The following is a 23056-nucleotide window of genomic DNA, read 5'->3' on the forward strand; positions in this document are numbered from 1 at the left end:
GGTTTACTAGTTTTATGATGAATATGGTTCCTATTTAGATTGGCTTAAAAGTGATTTAAAAGGGGCGACCACGATAGAATAAGTATTGAGAAAGGTTTAGTTTTTCAACTGTTTTGAAATGTGAACTTTTGTTCAACTAGTAGAGCTTTGGGTGGTCAATAAACATCTTTGAAATAAGTTAAGGGTAGTAGAGATATTGTGACATTGTAACGCCCCAGAAAATGGGTCTCGGAGCATCACACGGTGCTTGAGGGTACGAGTAGCCCCAAGCTAACCCTTTGAGCCATTTTCATCCATATCAGCACAAATCAACGGGGTTTCCATAAATAACCCTCAAATATCAACAGAGTAACCATCATTCAAGAATAAAAGAATTTCAAAAAGATAACAAAATACGACTTATTAGTCAACTCCCAACATCTATACTAGTCTGACAAGCCTCTAAAAAATCAATAAAACCAGCGAGCCATTGAGGCATGCCCCAACTGACTCATACTCCGTTATCAAATATAAACAATTCTGTGAAACCAACATCAGACATCACGTCCTCAGAACAGGAGGACATACCACAACACAAGATGTAGAACAGCATGCCCGAAGAATCATTGTCAAACCTTGAACTGAGCACCTGAAGCTACATTCCGAGAAAATATAGCCCACATCCGAAGATATGGGTCAGTACCATGGAAAGAGACTGAGTATATGGGGGTGTATGCAGTTGTATAAAAATCATCATCATAAATATTTATAAGAAATATGCAGGATGTATGAAAGACTTACATAGCCCGAAGAAAATCATGATAATCATGAGAGGATGAAATAAGTACAATAACATATGTGAGTCATTAAATCCAATCACTTTCAGTTTATCAAGAATATCAATTCTCATAATGTAAATATTAGTTAAATCTTTCGAAAGAATAACTTTCACAATTCCACTTTCAAATCACTTCACCATTCACCATAGACACGTGGAAACACACACATACTGGGAGATCCTATAACCGACATAAACCATGTGAGCTACATGGAGTCCAACGTACAACCCACATTGGGGAGAGCCATCCTATCTTTGCGATCAGAGTAAGACTATCGATATCAAATCCACACAAACTAGTGATCACTATATAAATCAACCTCAGGCTCACTCCTACGGGGGCACATAGTTTTAACCATCGTCTCTGCCTAAGATTCAATTCTCTCTAGGTAAACATATACTGCAGACTCTTATGATGAGTGAAAACATCAACATTGACACCATACAAATAGTGTCTCCAAATTTTCAAAGAAAACACAATAGCAGCCAACTCAAGGTCATGGGTGGGGTAGTTTTTCTCATGGGGTTTCAACTGTCTAGAAGCATAAGCTATCACCTTACCCTTCTACATCAATATTCAACCCAACCCAATTCTCGAAGCATCACAGTACACGAAAAAACCATCAACACTATCAGGACAAGTCAAAATAAGGGCTGAAGTAAGTTGAGTATTCAACTCCTTAAAACTTTTCTCAAAAGATTCGGACCACAAGAATTCACTTTCTTTTGGGTCAACCGAGTCATAGGAGACGCTATAGAGGAGAAACCCTTACCAAAACGGCAGTAATAGCCAGGTAAACCCAAGAAACTTTAGATATCAGTCAAAGAAATAGGTCTAGGCAAATTTCTAACAGTTTCGGTCTTTTAGGGATCAACTCTAATACCCTCGGAATAAATGATATGACCCAGAAAAGCAACTAACCTTAGCCAAAACTCACACTTACTGAACTTGGCAAACAACTTGTGATCTCTAAGGGTTTGTAAGACAGTTCGGAGATGATCAGAATGTTAATTCTCACTATGGGAGTACACCAGTATATCATCGATGAACACTATGACAAACATATCCAGATATGGTCTGAACACTCGATTCATAAGGTCCATGAAAGCTGCTGGGGAATTAGTTAACTCGAAAGACATAACAAAAAACTCAAAATGGCCATAACGAGTTTGAAAAATGGTTTTCAGGATGTCACACTCCCTAACTTTGAGTTGATGATAGCCAGAATGAAGGTCTATCTTTGAGAAATAACTTGCACCTTGAAATTGGTCAAACAAATCATCTATTCACGGAAGTGGGTACTTATTTTTTATGGTGACTTTATTTAGTTGGCGGTAATCAATGCACATACACAAAGAGCCATCTTTTTTTCTCACAAACAACACAGGAGCACCCCAAGGAGAAACACTAGGCGTTATGAAACCCCTATCTAGTAGATCTTTGAGTTGTTCTTTCAACTACTTAAGTTCTACAGGGGCCATATGGTAAGGAGGAATAGAAATGGGCTGAGTATAGGAAAGAAGATCAATCCCAAACTCTATCTCTCTATCAGGAGCTATCCCTAGGAGATCATCCGAAAAGACATCAGAAAACTCGTTGACAACGTTAACAGAATGGACAGTTGGAGTTTAAGACTTAGTGTCTTTGACTCTACCCAAATGGTAAATACACCCCTTGGAAATAAGCTTTCTGTCTTTGAGGTAAGAAATAAATGACTTTTGGGTGACACAGAATTCCCAAACCACTCAAACACGGATGCACCCGGAAACTGAAACTTGACCACTTGGGTCCAACAATCAATAGAGGCATAAGAAGAATACAACCAGTCCATACCCAGAATCATATCAAAATCTACCATGTCTAACTCAATCAGATCAGCCAACAAGACTCTATGAAGAACGGTAACAGGACACTTTTTATGTACTTTCTAGGCAATAATCAAATCACCCACTGGGTAGAAACTAGGATAAGCTCAGGAATAATCTTAGGACTCATTTCAAAATTCAAAGCAACCAAAGGTGTAACATATGACAAATTTGATCCAGGATCCAACAAAGCATACACATCAAACTAAAATATACGAAGCGTACCAGTAACAACATCGGGAGAGTCCTCCTATTCCTAGTGGGACGGTAAAGCATAGAATCTATTCTGGCGCTGCCCACTAGCATTGCTAGAAGAGGCACCCTAAGCTGGGGCTGGGCGAGTTGCTGGAACTGGAGCACTAACAGTCTAAGTGTGGGTCTGAGGGCGATAGTCACGATGCCCTTTTCCATTCTGTGGAAAATCTCTAACTCTGTGACCCATGTCACCACACCAAAAACAACCCCTCTTCTTACCCCTACACTCACCCTAATGAGCCTTACTACACTTAGGACACAGGGGATGATTTGGCTTACTGCCAGCACTATACTGGGACCTGGATGCATATGACCTGCTGCCTTGCTCCTGCCTACCTCTAGGCATGGGAGCACTAGCAGTTGACGATGCTGGCATAGATGAACGATCCTGATACTGAGGGCGACTTCCTCCCTACGATCTAGTCTAACCCTGTCTGTGCTGCTCGAACCTAGCTCTCTTATTCCTTCTCATTCTATAACTCTTCTTACTCTTGTCTTCCTCAATCTGTTGGGCATGAGTCATTATCCTAGAAAGATTTATCTCACTATTTAGCATAGTAGACCTACACTCCTTAACCACATAACTATACACTCCAGTCATAACCTTACTCATACTAGCTCGATTATCAGCCACTAAGTTAGGAGCATACTTGGCAAACTGATTGAACTTTAGAAAGTACTCCCTAAAAGTCATAGAGCCCTGTCGCAGGTTCATAAACTCTTCCACCATCGCCTTTCTCATCTCAAAATGGAAAAACTTATCCAGGAATGCATCCTGGAACTCTTGCCAAGTTGTAGGGATAGCTCCCTCACCTCTACCTTTTCTCCAAGTAACAACTCAGTCATAAGCAAGGTCAATCAACCTATACGCAGCCAACTCCAAACTATGTTCCTTAGATACATTCATCACCTGAATAATCTTCTGCACCTCCTCTAAAAACAATTGTGGATCCTCATTGGACTTGGACCCATAGAATTTCGGTGGATTCATCTGCATGAAGTCATGAATCTTGGAAGCAGCTGAATCACCTCCCTGCTGTTGTGGAGTTGGGGCCTGGTTGGCCTAAACATTTGCAGTAACAGCTTGGGCCAGTGCCTAAAATTTAGCATAAGACATGTTTTCATTTAATAGTTAGCGGGTTGAGGTTGCTGACCATCATTATTTCTTCTTGCTCGATGCGAAGGCATATTTCTGAAAGAGGAGAGCACGAATCAATAGCAGAGAGAGACACTTCAAGCACGATGGACTTCTGAAAGAAAGAGTCACACTTTTTCCTAAAATGTCATGTAACCTCTTGCTCATAGATGTGGTGCGCTACACACCGATGATCAAGACTCTGCTTAATGCGGCTTGTCAGACTCCCTAGGACACCTTAAAACCTTTGGCTCTGATACTAAGTTTGTAACACCCCAGAAAATGGGTCTCGAAGCGTCACACATTGCTTGAGGATATGAGTAGCCCCAAGCTTACCCTTTGAGCCATTTTCATACAGTTCAACACAAATCAACATGGTTTCCATAAATAATCCTCAAATATCAGCAGAGTAATCATCATCCAAGAATAAAATAATTTCAGAAAGATAAAAAATGACTTATTAGTCAACTCCCAACATCTATACTAGTCTGACGATCCTCTATGAAAATCTATAAAGCCATTGATCCATTGAGACATGCCCCAACTGACTCATTCTAAGTTATCAAATATAAACAGTTTCGAGAAACCAACATCAGACATCACGTCCTCAGAATAAGAGGACTCACCATAGCAGAGGATATAGAACAGCGTGCCCAAAGAATCACTGTCAAACCTAGAACTGAGCACCTAAACCTATATTCCAAGAAAATATAGCCCAGATTCGAAGATGTAGGTCAGTACCAAGGAAAGGGACCGAGTATATAGGGGTGTATGCAGTTGTATAAACATCATCATCATAAATATTTATAAGAAATATGCAAGATGTATGAAAGACTCACATAGCCCGAAGAAAATCATCATAACCATAAGTGGATGAAATAAGTACAATAACACATGTGAGTCATCTTATAATTTGTCAATCTCTTTCAGTTCATCAAGAATATCAATTCTCATAATGTAAATATCATTTAAATATTTTGAAAGAATAACTTTCACAATTCCACTTTCAAATCACTTCACGATTCACCATAGACATAAGAAAACACGCACACACTGGGAGATCCTATAACCGACATAAACCATGTGAGCTACATGGAGTCCAACGTACAATCGACGTTGGGGAGAGCCATCCTATCCTTGCCATCGGAGGAGGACTATCAATATAAAAATCACACAAACTAGTAATCACTATATAAATCGGCCTCAGGATAACTCCTATGGGGACACATAGTTCTAGAGAAGTAAGGTCGCTTTATACCTCCCACTCGGTGCTAAAAATTTCACCCGGACATAGCTCAGATCATTTCAAAGACAATCCACAACAAAACAATTTTAGTAATATATAAATATACATCGGGAGCCATCATGCTTCCCATCTATCAAAATCAACCACGTTGTGGATTTCTTGCATACTCGAGTTCAAAATAACTCCATTAAGACCAAAAGGTCAAATCATTCAAAATATCTCAAATATTCAACATCAACGTGCTTATAACATATATTTTCTCAAATAAACACAATTTCCAATGGGGATTCACAACCCAAATATTAAAATTATAATAAATATCGTTCAAGATTCATGTTCTATATCTCCACACATGTAAATTTATCTTTCAAAATCATAAATATCAAGATTTCATAATAATCATCATAATATATGGTTTCATGCTTTAAATTCATAAAAATCAAATGAAAATTATGCCTTTGTAAAGAAAATTACTTTTGGTCACAAGAACAAAAGAGAGTTCTTGTTGAAAAATCCTACATACCTTTAATGATGAACTTTAGATCGATAGTCATTTTTGAGATGTTAATCGTGCCTTTGAGTGATGCTTCTTGGAGTTCTTGAACTAGGAACTTGGAATCGTGAATAAATTTGCAGAATTAATGGTGAACTTTGGAGGTTCTTGAAGATTGATGTAGGAGCTTAGGGTTTTCTTTTTGAGGGAATTTGATGAAATATAATATATAATGCTTCTAATAGTCTTTAATATAGGGTTTGGATGGATTTTAGGTGAGGGAAAATGACCAAAACGTCCCTAAAATCAAATAATTCTCGAATCTATCCTTTGGTGGACTATTTTTATAGTCTGAAGTAGATCAACCATAATGTTTTACTCCGATATCCAAATTGAATAAAACCAATTTCATTAGAAAGAGGACTCACATATATTTCCACTGATATATAGTATCTTACCCAGATCATTGTGTAGGAGGAGTTATGATCATTTGAAGTTGACCCAAAAATTTGCTTTTGGTAGGCTGAAGTAGATCGACCATAACTTTTTGCTTCAATAGACAAATTGGATAAAACCAATTTCATTGGAAAGAGGAATCATGGACCTTTCTGTTTATATATAGTAGGTCACTCAATTATGTACAAGGAGTTATGATCGTTTAAATTTGGAGCAAAAATATGCCAGGCCTCAGTACTTTTTCCTGCACGTTTTACTCTTCACTACTATTCATAATTCGATCAAAATGTTCATAACTCGTCGCTCAGGTGACCGTTTGGGATGATCCACATGGCAGGTCATAATCTAAGACATTTCACACGAAAAATTTATAATTCATTCTAGAAGATATAACCCAATACGTTTACGCACAAAATTTCAACGAAAAAATTTCTGGGGTATTGCAGACATGACTTACAAGTTTGGATATGATGATACCCTATTTTAATGTGCTCGAAGATTTTAAGAAAAAAGTAACTTTAAGAAGAAGAAGATGTTTTTTAAAGAATCTAAAATTTTACTTAAGAGAGTTAGATGGTTACCCAAAGAAAGCACGAGTCAGATGACTCATTAACCAAAACTGTGATTGGTCATCGTGGGTTCATATTACCTAAAAGAACGATTTTACGCTAGCGACAAACTTGTGGCATAGTAGATAAGCAGATACTCCGACCATTGTGACAAATTTAGGTTGTGGGCTTGACCGCCGAGTCAGGAGAGGATTCCATATTGCCCATGGAATAGCAGTTTTGAAGGTTGTACCGTCTAGCTCGGAATTAAGACAAAAACTAGGGTTTTGATTTGCAAAATGTGTTTTGGAAGACTCAGATTGTTCCCATGTGTTTTCAATCATTTTAAGATAACATATAATTTATGAAATACTCTCACCTATGTTTTATAAGTATTCATACATTTTGTTTTTGTATTGTTGTACATACTAGTACATCTATTTTGACCACTATATTTTAGGATCCGAGGTACAGTACTGGGTCCCATTAAGAAATAGAGTTGTTTGGTTAGAAGTTGCAGTTGGTGAGCCTTCCTTATTTTAGAAGGCCTAGTTATGAGTGATTGTTATTATTTTTATTAATGGTCCGACTGGGGCCTTGTCCTAGTTTTATTACGTATATTCGTTTTTGTATTGTTAGAGATTTTACAGAGTGGTTTCATGTGTTTTAAATGTTAAGAACTCCTTTTGAAATTGATCAGATAAACAAGAGGTTGACAATGTTTTCATCTTATTATATTTTCCACATTCAATTATAGTACATAAACGCTGTGTACGATTTCACACTAGAAAAAGATGCTCGAGCCTTCATGGTTTGGGATGCCTATTTTGTCGAGGGCCTCAGTTCAGTTGTGAAAAATTTAGTTTTAGAGCACGGTTCATAGTCCCAGAGTATATATGAAATCACGTCGGGTAGAGTCCTATTTATGGGTGAGTAGCGCGCCACACTTATAAGTAGAAGGCTTCAAGGTATTTAGGAATATTTCTATTTCTTCAAGTTCTAGTTCATGCTATGGAGTCAGAATGTTCCTCTTTCATACTCTAGTTCATGATAGGCATCGTCCATACAAAAGTAAAGTTTTCTTAATGTTTTCCACACTCTGATGTTCTTAGATATATCACATTTTTTAGGTGATTTAAGTGCAGAAACATAGAATCTAAATGATGTGGTCCTTTCTGATTAAGTCATAAATGATTATGAAATTGCACAGCAACATGAGAGGACTCCATTAGTGTTTTAAAGTGGGTTGATTTAAGCTTATACCCCTATCTACATAAATTGTGATTTTGAGCCTTAGATATGAAGTGTATGCAGTCCTTTTAAAAAAAAATCTTGTTGTAGATGTCATACTTGAGGATAGTGATATATGTCGTAAGGTTGGAACAATATTTCCACTCTAGTAGTAGCATATGTTAAGGTGTCGCACCTATTGGTAGTAAGATGATCCGAAGTTAGTGATATGAAGTCACATGGTTAGAAGTTAAGGTGAGGGTGACTTTTGCATAATTAAATAGTTGAGTTTATAACCCTTGACTGAGAGTTGGGTTGCCATTTTATAGTGATAGACTAATGTGGTAGCAATGTTTGTAGATTGTATGGTAGTATATGGAGGAAGTGTTTTTCCATGATTATTGATTATTCAAAATAGGGAAAAATTTCAGAATGGATAGTTATAGTGGTTGTAGAACTCACATATAGGTTATGAATAGATTAGTCAATAAGTTGTGGGTAGAGACGCATTAGTGGGAATGGAATTTGAAGGTAGTATAATTGTATGCAGGGGTAAGTAAATATGATGTGAGAAAGTAGGGTATGTTAATAGATGGTAATGGGCTATATTAAAATATTAAGATCGACAATCTTTATTATGTAACTTCACACCCCTTGATTGTCTTTATCTAATAGTTGTAAACTAGTACTACATGTGAGAAGGTATGTAGTAGATTTTGAGGTGTACTAGAAATGTCATGGAAAGGATAAACTTATGGGCCATAGTTAAGTGAATATGAATCTTAGGATGATATTTTATTTGACTTATTAGTATAGTATATGGCATTCCCCATATGAATGGTATTGTGAGACAATATCCTTGAACCATAGATGTGAAGTGTAGTGGTGAGACTAGTAGCTTGAGATTGATGATGCTTATTTTGTGGGAACGAACTTGTAGGTATGATGTGATGTATGAAATTGCTTAGGTTAGAAACTTGTGGAATAATGTGTGGTCAATTGCGATGTATATGTATATATGATAACAAGAGTAAAACAATGAATTGTGGTTGAATCATTAATTACATAAGAGCACGATTATATAGTAATAAGTTGAATCCCGGGGTAATGGGTTATAAGATAAGGCGTCAGCTGTTGGGGTGTTACAGATACCTAGATTTTATTCCTGACTTTTCTAGTATGGAGAAGTTCTGGTAGTTGTTGTTTGGTGTTCTTTAGAGTTGAATTTAGGAGATAAAGGTAGGAAATGTGAGCCTTTGGTATAGTTTTACAAATTTTGTTAAGTTGTATGTTGTGTGATTAGAGATGTAATGCTAGTATTCTAAGGAATTGAATAATGAGTGTTAAGTGTTTTGAAGCGTAGGTTTCGATGCCCAAGATAATTATAGTCACAAGTAGAAGACTTTTGGGATTAAGGGAAGTTATGATTAGTGTCCCTAGAGGGGGATGTCCTAGAAAGGAATTTGTGTCTACATTAAAACTATTATAGTACCCACGCAATGCACCGATTGTATATCGTAACTTAACACCCATTTGAATTGACTTTTTTTAAGTGCTTTTATGTTTTAAAATGATTTTTAAGAACTTTAAAGTCTTTGTGCAAAATTAAAAAGTTCTTATAGTAATTTATTTTTAAGCTAAAAAAATAAAAATAATTGGATAACCATAAAATAAGTACAAAAGTTTTAAGTCCGTCTAAACATATACTTAGTCTTTGTCTTTTTATAATCTATATGAGCTTCTTTTATCTTTAAATTTACATTTTTTTTCCTTATGTTCTAATTACATGTAACCAAAATATATGGAAACATATTATTTTAAAAAGTCATGCTCTATTCACTCTCAATATATGTTAGTGCCTTGTAATCAAAATATTGAGAATAGTTTTTTTTTTCAGACATGCCTAACAAACCATAGCAAATACAGAAGTAATAAATTATTATTGATACTACTTCAAATGTCACCTTTAAATTGTCATCAATTAGTTTACGACACAGTATTTAAAAGAAATAAAGAAAAAATTACCTAAACATGATATAAAGAATCATTAACAAAATAATTTTTTAAGAGAAAGCATAGAAGACAGAATGTGTTGATTGTGTTGACAAATAGAAATTCGTATTTTCTAATAATTAATTGGATCAAAAAGACACAATACCATATATCTTCATAGGTATCTGCTATCCAAAAGTTATAGTACAAACTTCGAGTGCATTTTTCACTCATAGTTGTATAAGGAACAACAAACCTTTTGTGTTAAGAGTTTTCCCCCTAAGGAGGAAAATTTAGATATACACCTTCTCACCAAGTCACTGCAATGTTTGTGAGCTAGTTAGAGGATAATATATTTTATGATTTCAATTTCTAATGGATGGTTTCATAAAAGATTTTCCACAACCATAACCTTTTTAAAGCTAAATTGAGAGTAGTGAATTGAGATCATTATCAGCTTCCTTCACATATGATATGTATCCAAATCCAAATCTACTTTACTTGCCAAGGTCTCTTTGGAAGAAGGAGAGATCATGCCATTATCAACCGTGAAATCCTATAAAATGAATATAGGAAGTTTGTGAAAGTGAATAGTGCGCTCTTTATATGTGGCCAAGCATTATGGTCATGAGATTTTTCGTAAAGACAAATAAAATAATAATTGAAGAAATTAACTTAAAACATTTAAAAGAGAGGGTTGAAATTAATTACCATGAAAATTGGCAAACAACAATATCAATATTCTATAAGATATGAAATTAAAACAACAGACATTTAATTTACCTTTGAATGGAAAAATATAATTGCATTATATATCCTCATCATTACTATCTATATAAACATCATCAACCGCCTCAACATTGAAGAGATTAACTACCAATTTAAACATGACCATTCTATCAAGAACAATATTCATCTCCATAAATACACACAATCATTATCTCTGATAGTTCAAGCTCATACTTTAGCATTAGAAAGCACTTATAATAAAAAAAGATCATTGATAAAATAACATAGCGTACTTGATATTTTGATCAAATAAGACATTTAATATCTTCAAATGATTGGAGTATCTTATTATTCTCGTGCAAAGGAAGTAAATTTCCTTTCATATTGCTATTGCAATTTTTATCCTATGTCCATGTAAGATTCTTGAATTGAATTTGCTTCTACAAAATCAAGTATTTCCCAAAAGTATTGAATAAAAATTCAAGAATCCTCAAATAATACGTGACTTATTACATTACAAATATTTGTTAGTATTTCTAGGTGAAGATAAGGGTCAATGGAGGATAAAACAATTTTACTGTCTATTTTACATGCTACCTAATTGAAAAAATACTGTGAAAATTGACATTGTAAAAGTTTAGAGAAATTATTCATCATGAAATCAAGAGAGAAGTGTAAAATAATACTACACGAAAGTAATATTTCGGGTGAACATATAATTAAAATTCTGGGATTTAAGCCTTTCACTCGAATTAGTAACTTCCTTGAGAAGCTCTATAATAAGACGAGGAATATATACCTAAAATGAGTGGACTATTATACTTATTATTTAAAGTTAGCACATGAGTTCAAAATATGTTGTCAATGGTTAGAGAAAACAAACAAAAAAGGGAAAAGAATTATAAGAACAATTACCACAAAGCAAAATAGAGATCCGACATTTTTCAAGCAAAGATGTGTAATAAGATCAATGCCATCAAAAGGCAGTAAGATATCATTAAAACTTAATGAAAGAAATATTTCTTGCACCAATAGCACGATTTATAAGATTGATTCTGTTGAAAGATTATTTGAATGAGAGATGTTTCATACATCTACCAAGGTGACAGGATAAAACTATAACAAAGTTGTCATAGCATATGCTATTATGAAGGGAACATTCACCAATCGAGCCAAATTCACATGGCATTCTCAACATTATAATATTAAGTTATCCACATATCAATACACTTTGACACTATGAAGCAGATAAAAGCATTTACTTAAAACTACTGTAACTTCATTATATCTCATCAAAGGATACATTGTTATTTCAAAAAAGGGCATTTTCAAATAAAATCTTTATCCTCTTTGAAAGTAAAATGTTTTTAGTTTTCACCACAAATGGATAGTATCTATGAAAGCCAACATATTAACGTGATTAATGAACAAAGATCCATTCTTATTTCTTACGGATTTTCTAAGCAAATACATAATAAAATATGTCTTTGGATGAGACAATTCTCAGAAAAGCACTACAAATGTAACATTTTTTGTGTCACTGCATAAAAACTTCTATTTTCACTAATTTTTTGAGAGTTTGATATCCATTGAAATTAATCATTACATACTCAGATATTAATATTGGTAAAATCTCTTCTCATATGCATGTATACTACTGCTTTGTTGATGAATCCTCTAATATAAGATCAAATGCAATTGTTCTATAATATTTCTCTCAGGGGAATTTGAAAAATATATATTTTTTAATATTGAAATAAACTCTTCACAGATGCATGTTTGCTACTGCTATGAGGCTGGCTACAATATACTACATGATAATAATACCCACAACAACCATTATCCGACATGCACATCTTAGTATTGAGATGTGTAATCAAGATGCCTTAATCTTAATGAAAACAAATGAGATCTAACTTCCACTTATAAACGTTCTAATTCAAATGGGGATGATATCAATAAATATGATTATTGAATGGTAAGAAATCCACCGAGTATTTTGAACACGACAGATAACACACAAAATTGGATGAAACTTTTTTTTGTTTGTTGTACCAATCTACCATATTGATATGGATATACTAAAAGTCAATTCAAGTTTCAATCACAAGTTAAATAAATATGAAAAAGGAAGAGCAAAGAATCTAATATCTATATATTTGAAAAAAGTTAAATTTTGTGCGTACAACCAAAAATAAGGTCATCTTCTTACGCAATCTGTCCTCAACATCGTTGATTCTTCATTTTGGCCATTACTTGTACAATTATCATTCCATTCGTATAATGCAAGCAATATAAAAATATATGGTTAGGCGATATGGCCATCATTTGGCCATCAATGATTCCAAGAATCTCCAATTATCAAAGAAAATTTATTGCTTTTCAAAGTGATTTTTCCTACAAAAATAGAGAGCAAAAGAAAAACAAATGGTGAGGATATTAGATTCCAAAATTTTTTAAGTAATAAACTTTGTAGTTCATGATTGTTTGAATCCAAATCATAGGTGCTACAATTTTGGTAGTGATTTGTTGAATGACTGGCGGTTGGCCCATCCATGAGAAAAAAGGCAACAGATTAGATGAGAATCTTTCATTCTATTAGACAGGAGAAAGGGTAGAGTTTTTTTATTGATATCTTTTGAAGTTGTTGGAATCTCCAGTTAAAACTACAATGAGCAATTTCGAAATTGAGATAGGAGTTTTTTTTTCTCCTAGAGTTTATACGACTTTTGAAGTCAGCAGTTTAAAAAACCATTTGTTAAGGCTTATCATTTATCCTTTTAGTAGTAACCCATTTAATAATAATGGGGTAAACTAAAATCAATGGAATAAAATGTTCAAAAATTTATCGTAGCAACAGTTTTTTGTGTCCTAATGGATTTGAAAATTATATTTGCTAATTTAAATAAGACACTTGGATTTACAGTTGTTGTATAATAACCAACAACTAAACTAACTGATTTATAGTGCTAAGATTCCAAATGGCTTAGTAATAGGATGGCACTTGGCTTAACATAGAGGCTTTATCCTCTCCTATTAATAATATATAGATTATTTAGGGAATTCTAGAATCAATGTGAATGGTGATACCCCTAAGTGTTGAGAGTTATGGGTATTGATTTGTTAAGGGGTTATATCCTCAAGTTCAAGTGTGGGACTTTGATCTAAGGGATAGATGATGGATTAAAGTGGTTCCCAAATTTTCTTGTGGTGTCAAGTTTCAAGTAAGAGTCATGATAATCCTATTCCTATTGAAGCAAGCTCCTCCTACATCAAATTAAGAGGTCATTGTATCAATGTCTTATTTATTCAAGTCCTACCTATGTCAAAGGTTTGAGCACTATATGAAACTCGTGTCATGTTCCTACCTTCAAACTAGAAGCAATAATGTTCCTCAGTGATCCAAGATTCCAAGTATCCCAATCCTATGTTATGTTGCTCCTGAACAACAAATCTGTGTCCCAAATAATCTTTTTTCCAAGCAACTCTGTTCTTATAAGTTACTAATTCGTTTATGTTGGGATTAGCCAAAATGATAAAGTTGTACGAACTCATGACTACGTCAGATTTGAAAAAGATTAATAGAAGAAATAGCTTCAAATATACATCCTTGTCTCAATTATTGAAATTATTAATTTCGAACTTATGTTATACGACTCACGATGTAAGTGCCCGTTTTTCTTATTGTCGTCTATTCTAAGAATTCGTGCAATGTTCATTTTTGCTAGAGCTGCTATCCACATATGATCCAGACACTTGATATATAAAGCACATCGTGTCTATTGTATCGTATCTTAACCTCATGTGCCACCTTGAGTAGATCAACAGATATGGGTTGTAATTAGGTAGTGTTTCTCCTATTCAAGATGCTTGTACTCAGATGCTTAATGACCCTCTATATGTTAGTATGATGATGGTTGTGGAAGCATAGTAATGTGTTAAGTAGGGGAGAAGATATTCTTGAAAGTGATTTTTCTTATGAATTCTTGAGCTAAGGCTACAGGAGAAGGGGGGAGAAGGAGATAAACTTTTATTACGTGGAATAGTTAGGAAGGAGATATATGGTGAGAATCCTTGAGAGAATGACTGAATTTTCTTGTCTTAGTGGAGAGAACTATGAAGTAGTCTTGAATGTGGTGATTGATGAAAATGTAAACCAATGTGTTATGTGGTTGGAGTCCCTTGATTTAAGACCCGAGGGTGTCAGATGGTAGTTATAAGGTGAAGTAATCTTCTTAAAGGGAGTTAGAGACTAGAGTCCCATAGCTTAAGCTGGAATCTTTGCATTTTGTGTTAGTCTCCAATATGAGTGTGCGATGCATTTAGATTCAAAGTATTGTGGTTACGTATTTAATGGGGTAATTACAAGATTTAGATGTTGAAATGTGCTAATCATGTCTGAAGACATAGTGGAGAGTGTATCAGTTAGGGAAGAGAATGTTTCTATTCAATTGTTATGTCTTGTGAGAATCTTATCTCAAGTCTTGTACCATTCTTAATTAGGCCAAGGATTCTTAGGAAAATTCATTCCTTACAAAGTTTTGATCATGTTCCATAAAACACAGGCCAAGATTATGTCGATGTCAAGTTACGTTATCTCATGTTTTATGCTTCTACGTTTCCCTAGGGGTTATCATGAAGCTCACTTGATGCCTTTGTATATTTCGTTGAGGTATAATTCTCAATGCAAAATTATGTTTTGTATTCTACACTTTTAGAGCATCAAAAAGTCCCGACCCATCATTCGAGGATGAATGATCCCAAGAGGGAGATAATGTAACACCCCACATTTTCGAACTAGAAATTGAACTATTGTTCACATGCGTGTAAGCTCTAATAGAAATTAGTTCCAAGTGAAAATAAGTGTCATGACCTATTTCCTCATGTTTGAATTGCTTTTGAGGTGAAAAATATTTATAGGAATTACTTAGAGAGAAATTGGGCTAAGAATCTTTGATTTGGTTAAATCTTTATTTTTAATGTTGCAAGGGTCTACTTTGAATGTGTATAACTTTTGATACATGTACAATTTTGTAGTTAAATACCTATCAAATTATAGAAAATTGAGTCAAATTTCCAACTACACCAATTTTGCCTTAATTTGATACCTGAGCGAAAAGTTATGATTATTTCATTAGAACCAATAGCTGCATGAGATAAGCATGCGACGCACGCTCCATTTCGGAGATCCAGAGCATGTGACACACACTCTATTTCACCGCTTATTTTCAAGCTTCTAAATTTGCATAATTGGGGGCAATTAGGTCATTTTTCTCATCCCAAAATTATCCAAAACATAAGATTTAAGCCCCCAAAGAGCATTTGTTACAATATTATTCGCCCTTTCTCTTCAAGAAAACCCTAATCCTCCAAATATCAAGAATCAACCTCCTAAGTAAAGAATCCCAAGAAATGAGTCAAGATTCGAGTTCTATTATTCAAACTAGGTAATCTATGGTACGTGGGACTATCCTAAACGTCATGGGCATTGATTTTTTATTTTAAAATTTGTTTTAAAGGATATATATATATATATATATATATATATATATATATATATATATGTATGTATATACAAATTATTTCAAGATCATTGATAAACCTGTATTGAAATTGTTACATCATAATAAACTGTTGTGAAAATTATGGTATGAAGCCTTCAACTGGAATTGTTTTTGAGTGACTATGATGATGATTAGATTGTGAACTTAAATGACAGCATGGGATATGTAATTCCCTATTTGCTATGAAATTGTATTGATTTTACATGTTGAGAATGGGTTACACAAATTGTAAAATATTTGAGGTTGTTATGTATACATTAAACTATTTTCAAAAGATAATGGAATAGTGATTTACTTGTTTTAAGATGATAATGATTCCTATTTAGATAGGCTTAAAACTAATTGAAAAGGGGTTACCACCGTAGAATAAGTATTGAGATTTGTTTGTTTTTTCTACTATTTTGAAATATGAACCTTTGTTCAAATAGTAGAGCTATTGGGCGGTCAATAAACATCTTTTGAAATAAGATAGGGGTAGTAGAGATGTTGTGACATGACTTGCAGGTCTGGATATGACCATACCCTATTTTATTGTGCCCAAATATTTTAAGAAAAAAATTAGTTTAAGATGAAGAATATGTGCTTTAAAGAATCTAAAATTGTGCTTAAGAGAGTTATATGGTTACCCAAAGAAGGCACGAGCCAGATGAATTATTACCCAAAATCATGATTTTTCGTCAATGGTTCAAATTACCTAAAAGGGAGATTTGACGCTGGCGGTGTCCCTATGGTATAGTATATAAGCAGCTACTCCAACCGTTGCAGTAAACTTGGGTTGGGAGCTTGGCCATCGAGTCAAGGGTGGATTCTAATCTATCCCGTGGAATAGGAGAGTCGTAGGATGTATCATCTAGCTTAGTAGTATGGAAAAGAGTAGGGTTGTGCTTTGCAGAATGGGTTTTGGAAGACTCAGATTGTACAAATGTGTTTTCAACTGTTTTAAGATAACATGTGATTTATGAACTGCTCTCACCAATGTTTTATAAGTATTCATATTTTTTATGTTGGATTATTCTGCATACCAGTACAACTGTATTGACCCCCTGTATTTCATGATTTGAGGCACAGTCCTGGTGTCCTGTTAAGCTGTAGAGTTATTTGGTCAGAAGTTGTAGTTGGTGAGCCTCCCTTATTTCGAAAGGCCTAGTTATAAGTCATTGTTAGTTTATTTTAATTCACAGTCCGACTAGGGGACTTGTCCCAGCTTTATTATGTATGTTGATTCTTGTATTGTTTGAGATTATGTCGACTAGTATCATGGTTTTTTAATGTTAACAACTCCTTTTGAAATTGTTCAATTTAACTTACAGGTTGTCCATGTTTCCGTGTTATTATATTTTCTGCATTTCTTTATAGTATATGAATGTTGTGTATGATATTCAGATAGAAAATGTCACTCGACCCGTTATGGTTCAGGATGCTCGTCGTGACTAGGGCCTCAGTTCAGTTCGTGAGTTAAATACTACTCCCTTTAATCTGTATGCTCATTCTGTATGACACTTTAAAAATTAAATTAAGGGTTTACTATGAAAACCAGTTATGCGTCTGTTTACTTTAAACTATAATAAAAACTGTAATTAAAACTGATAAAGTGTATCCCATATCTTAGCTAAGGATAAAAAGATCAATATTGTTCAAAAACTTAATATGAAGTTGCAATAGGATGCTTAAAAGCATTATCTTCTTGAAATATGAATACTCAAACAAGTGTCTTAAAAAGCCATGTTGTAACCTTATGTAAATTCATCTCAAAACATCATTCTCAATATGCTTCTTGAAATACTTCACAATATCAATATAATGATATCAACATTACAATATCATGCTTAAACTCAAATCAGAAATTTGTAATCAATGTCCTAAATAATACCCATGGCAGTCAAATCATAAAAGCGAGTTCCTTAAATTAAGATTAATATGAACTTTCATACTTCAAACACTTTATTTATCCATAATCTCAAAACAAGATACTTTGAGTAGGAACCGTAGTTGCAAATCACATAAATTCGACCCAAAAAAAAAAATAGTTTTGTGTACAAGGATGAAAGGAGTATTCTTGTTCATAACCCCACATACCCTATGTAACCCCCCCGGAAAACGGATCCCAGAGCATGACACGGTGCTTGAGGCTACGAGTAGCCCCAAGCTAACCCTTTGAGCCATTTTCATTTAGTTCAACACAAATCAACGGGGTTTCCATAAATAACCCTCAAATATCAATAGAGTAATCAACATCCAAGAATAAAAGAATTTCAGAAAGATAACAAAATACGACTTATTAGTCAACTCCCAACATCTATACTAGTGTGACAAGCCTCTAAGAAAATTAATAAAACTAGCGAGCCATTGAGACATGCCCCAACTGACTCATACTCAGTTATCAAATGTAAGCAATTCCGTGAAACCAACATCAGATATCACATCCTCGGAACATGAGGACTCACCACAATAGAGGATATAGAACGGCGTGCCCGAAGAATCACTGCCGAACCTGGAACTAAGCACCTGAACCTATATTCCAAAAAAATGCAGCCCACATCCGAAGATGTGGGTAAGTACCATGGAAAGGAACTTAGTATATGGGGGTGTATGGAATTGTATAAATATCATCTCCGTGATGTGCCAATATCGTAGAGGGCCACTAGAATGGGACAATTGTAAATTTACACTGCTCCACGATACGCTAAGGGTTCAAATGACGGTGTTTTATGACAAAACTTAAAATAGCAATAACTTCTTCACCTAGTAGCAGATTAGGACGAATCTTATATCATTTGAAGGATTATTCGATTTCCCACACAATGGGAGGTCTAAATAAGAAGAATTTCACACAAAGCAAATGATATTCATTTTAGAGGCTCTCCCTTAACACTCTAGGGATGAATTTAAGATAAGAAAAGTATGGGGTATTACAGATGAATTCTTATATCCTACACTGTCTATGCAGTTCTAGAGTTTAGGGACTGCTAATAGCGACTCTGACTATCTAGTAGGGAAGCCACCATCCCTACACTCACTCGGTGCTAAGTCCTACTCCCAACTAAATGACATTGATTTACTGACTCTTTCTAATATTAACTAACTGATATAGAAATTCTCATAATGTATTCTGAAGTTATTATGTGTAACGCCCCGAATCTGCTACCCAAAATACTACACGATACTGATCACCCCAAAGGACCACAAGCTAACCCATGACAAATATTTGTACCTGTATACTGCACAATATATTTTAAAATTGGGAAACATGAACTGAAAGGCCATAAGGTTTTAAACTATAACATAGGATATAATAAATCATAACATATGGATGGAGTATGAAATACCCAATACAACTGAAATAACTAATTGAACATGATAGTCTGGAAAGCCTCTAACTTATTGAACATTCTGAATAAGGAGTTGATGGGACATGTCCCCAACTAAATCCAACTAATAAATAAATTAATGAGATAATAAAGTAATGATCATTTCCTTAAAAAAAGAGGACTCACCTTTAGCTCTGATTGTTGAGACTAGAATCTACTGATGCTCTGGAGCTCATGTCTTGGAACCTATGGTATACGACACCATAGTGCAAATCCATCAGTACTTTGAAATTATTGGTATGCATGTGAGGTAGGCTGAATGTATGGGGTTCATATCCACGAACAATAATGGCTAACTGACTAATATGAACGTGAGAATGCGTGCATGCATACATAGTAACTATATCTGAAATTGTGATAACATGAGTTTACTGATAACTAACATGACTAATGACTGAGTTCTCACAACATGAGTGACTGTATCTGACAGTCTTAAATCTGATGGAACTAGCTGAGTTCTGTATTGTATCTGAGTTAACTGTATCTGACTGTCCTAAATTTTGTAACATAAAATTATGGGAAGTAGTCATCTTACCGACATGCCCTAAATGATGCATTATAGCTGAATTGGTATCCAATCTATGACCTAATTGGAAGGGTGTCAATACCGCAACATTAGTAAGGACAACATGTGAGTGGCCCTCGACTAGCAAGTTACTCTAATAAGAATGGTGGGAACCCTTAACTAGCTGGTTAAGCCACCTTATCTACCCTTAATTTTCAGGTATGATGTCTCAACCTACGTTGGCTACGTAGTTCTGGAATGCAAGGATTACTTCTAAGAATCACGCCTCTTACTAGAAGGTGAGTTCCTATCCTTGGGTTCACTTGGTGCTAATTTCTACCCCCATCAGAATAGACACTGAACACGATTAACTAATCTAATCATGGACTGAGTTTATTGAATTTTGTTAACTAACGAAATACTACTAATATCTGACAACTGAGTAAGTTCGTGAGATTACTGAGATTTCTTAATTACTGAGCCTTCCTGAGTCATATGACTGACTGAGTTTTATGGATCATGGCTTGGCTGATGATATCATGAAAACATAACACTGGCTGTAGGGATACTGCTAAATTATCGAGTACAAGTACCCCAAGGACTCAATGGAAAGAAACTGACAAAGCATGACTTTCTTGAATACATGACCAATATCTCACTCCATAATTCATTTATTGACGCAATTCATCAAATATGTGATATGCATAAGCTTGTACATAAATGGGAATTTCATAAGATCATACTAGTTAGGCATTTTTTTCCATCACAGAGGCATTTAATCAAATACATGGTAGGCATAGTATATGTAGACAACATTATATAACAAATAAACATCATGACTCAACTCTAATTTCATCATCCAAGGGTTTAATCATAGGTCCACAAGAATATACATTTATACTAATCAATTCCACATAAAATTGATCACCAAACATGGATTAGAATTCAATTGGTCACTATCAACATGAAAAAAAGCAACCCAACATGAAATTCATAAAGAAATCCATACCATTGAACTTTGAAAAAAGATTCTTGGGCTTCATGGATGAAATGTGTCCATGAATGAAAACTATGCATACCTAGGTTGAGTCTCTTGAAGTTATTGAACTTGAAGAATTTGAATTTCATAGTTCTTGAAGAAGATTTGAATTTTGTTCTTGCAGATTAATCTTAGAAAGAAAGCCCTAATTTTGTTATTGTAGATGGATAATGAATTTCTGAGCTTTGCTCAGATATAACTAGGTATATAAACAGGTGATAAAATATCAAAAATCCTCTTTAAATTAGATTTAAAATAATTAAATGAAACATGCTATGGTGGGTACGACGGTCCGTCGCTGGGTCGACAGTCCGGCGGATTGACTGTCGAACAAGGACGAGATTTGGAACTTACTGCCTCGGTGCGATGGTGGGGTGTGATGGTGAGGTGCGATGGTTCATCACTGGGTCGACGGTCCATAAGTCCTGACCGTCGCTTCTACGTAGAATAGGGCCTCACTGTTTACCTTGCGACGGCCTGAGCGATGGTCCGACACTAGTTTGATGGTCCATCAGCTTTGGCCATCGATCCAGGGAAAAAGTTAGTAATGCTGCCTCATTGCGATAGTCATGGGCAACGGTCCTTCAGCAGTCCGACTGTCCGTCGGCCTCATCGTTGCACCTGAGCAATTTTACTGCCTTCTGTATTCGGCCATAACATTCTCTTCCTATGTCGGATTTTAATGAAATTAGTATCGATAGAAATATTATGCAATTTCCCACCTGACAAAAATTGAAAATCTTAAAATAACAAATGTGCGAAATTGGATTCATCTTTCAAAGAAAGCTTATAACATATTTAGGACAATTTCAAGCTAGGAAAATAGTACGGGGTATTTCATTATGTAGGTACTAAGACAAGACTAAGTAAACAACTATGGTTTTCAGATATTCAGTACCCCCAAGACTAAAAACAATAATAGTAACATGATACTTAAGCTTAGAGGACATAACATGCAAGTCTTTATCAAATCGTGATTCTTGTAGGCCTTTTATCAAACACTTGTAGTTCATAGTTTAAAAAAATCTTGGGAATGATATGTTACTTGTAGTAATAGTATGAATTAAACATCAATAGCAGTAAATCATGATTTAATTCAATGAATGATAACATTAAAACAACGAGATTTGAATAACAATAATAATTTCATTTATCCATGGTGTAAACTCATAGGTAATGGAGATTCATGGGTGAAATCATAATTTTAAATCAAATAACTTGAGAAGTTCAATACATTGCGATTAAAACATGATACTTGGACTCCATGGATGGAAGGAATCAATGGATGAACATTTAACATTCCTGGGTTAATGAATTTGAGAGTATTGATGGTGAGTTCTTGAGTGTTTACCTTGAATTTGAGAGCTAGGGTTTTTGTGTTCTTTAAGTGAATGGATCCACTTTTGAGTAATTTGAGAATAATGGTCATGTAATGCCTTATTTGTCTTTAATTTCATGTTTAGGATGAGTTTAGGGCTTAGGAAGATTACCAAACAACCCCTTAGAAATTTAAAATGTGGAACTGGAAAACTGGAGATCTCGATTTGAGGCTATGGCACAACGTGCCAGGTTGCAGAGTCTCACAAGAAATTTACAACTGGAAACTAAAAGCTTGGAGCGATGTTGATCTATTACTGTAAACCTTTGGACTGCCATTTTAGATACCTCTGCAACGCTCCATTATCGCGGAGGCTCACTAAAAATTACCAAATGTGAAATGGGACTTCTCTGTGATGCACCATGATTGTGGAGCTTCACTGGAATGTGACAGTTGTTAAATTTTTCGGCGATGCGCTATGGCCCAAATCACGGT

Source organism: Capsicum annuum, chromosome 9 (genome assembly GCF_002878395.1).
Source record: "Capsicum annuum cultivar UCD-10X-F1 chromosome 9, UCD10Xv1.1, whole genome shotgun sequence".
In the NCBI taxonomy this organism is placed as follows: domain Eukaryota; kingdom Viridiplantae; phylum Streptophyta; class Magnoliopsida; order Solanales; family Solanaceae; genus Capsicum; species Capsicum annuum.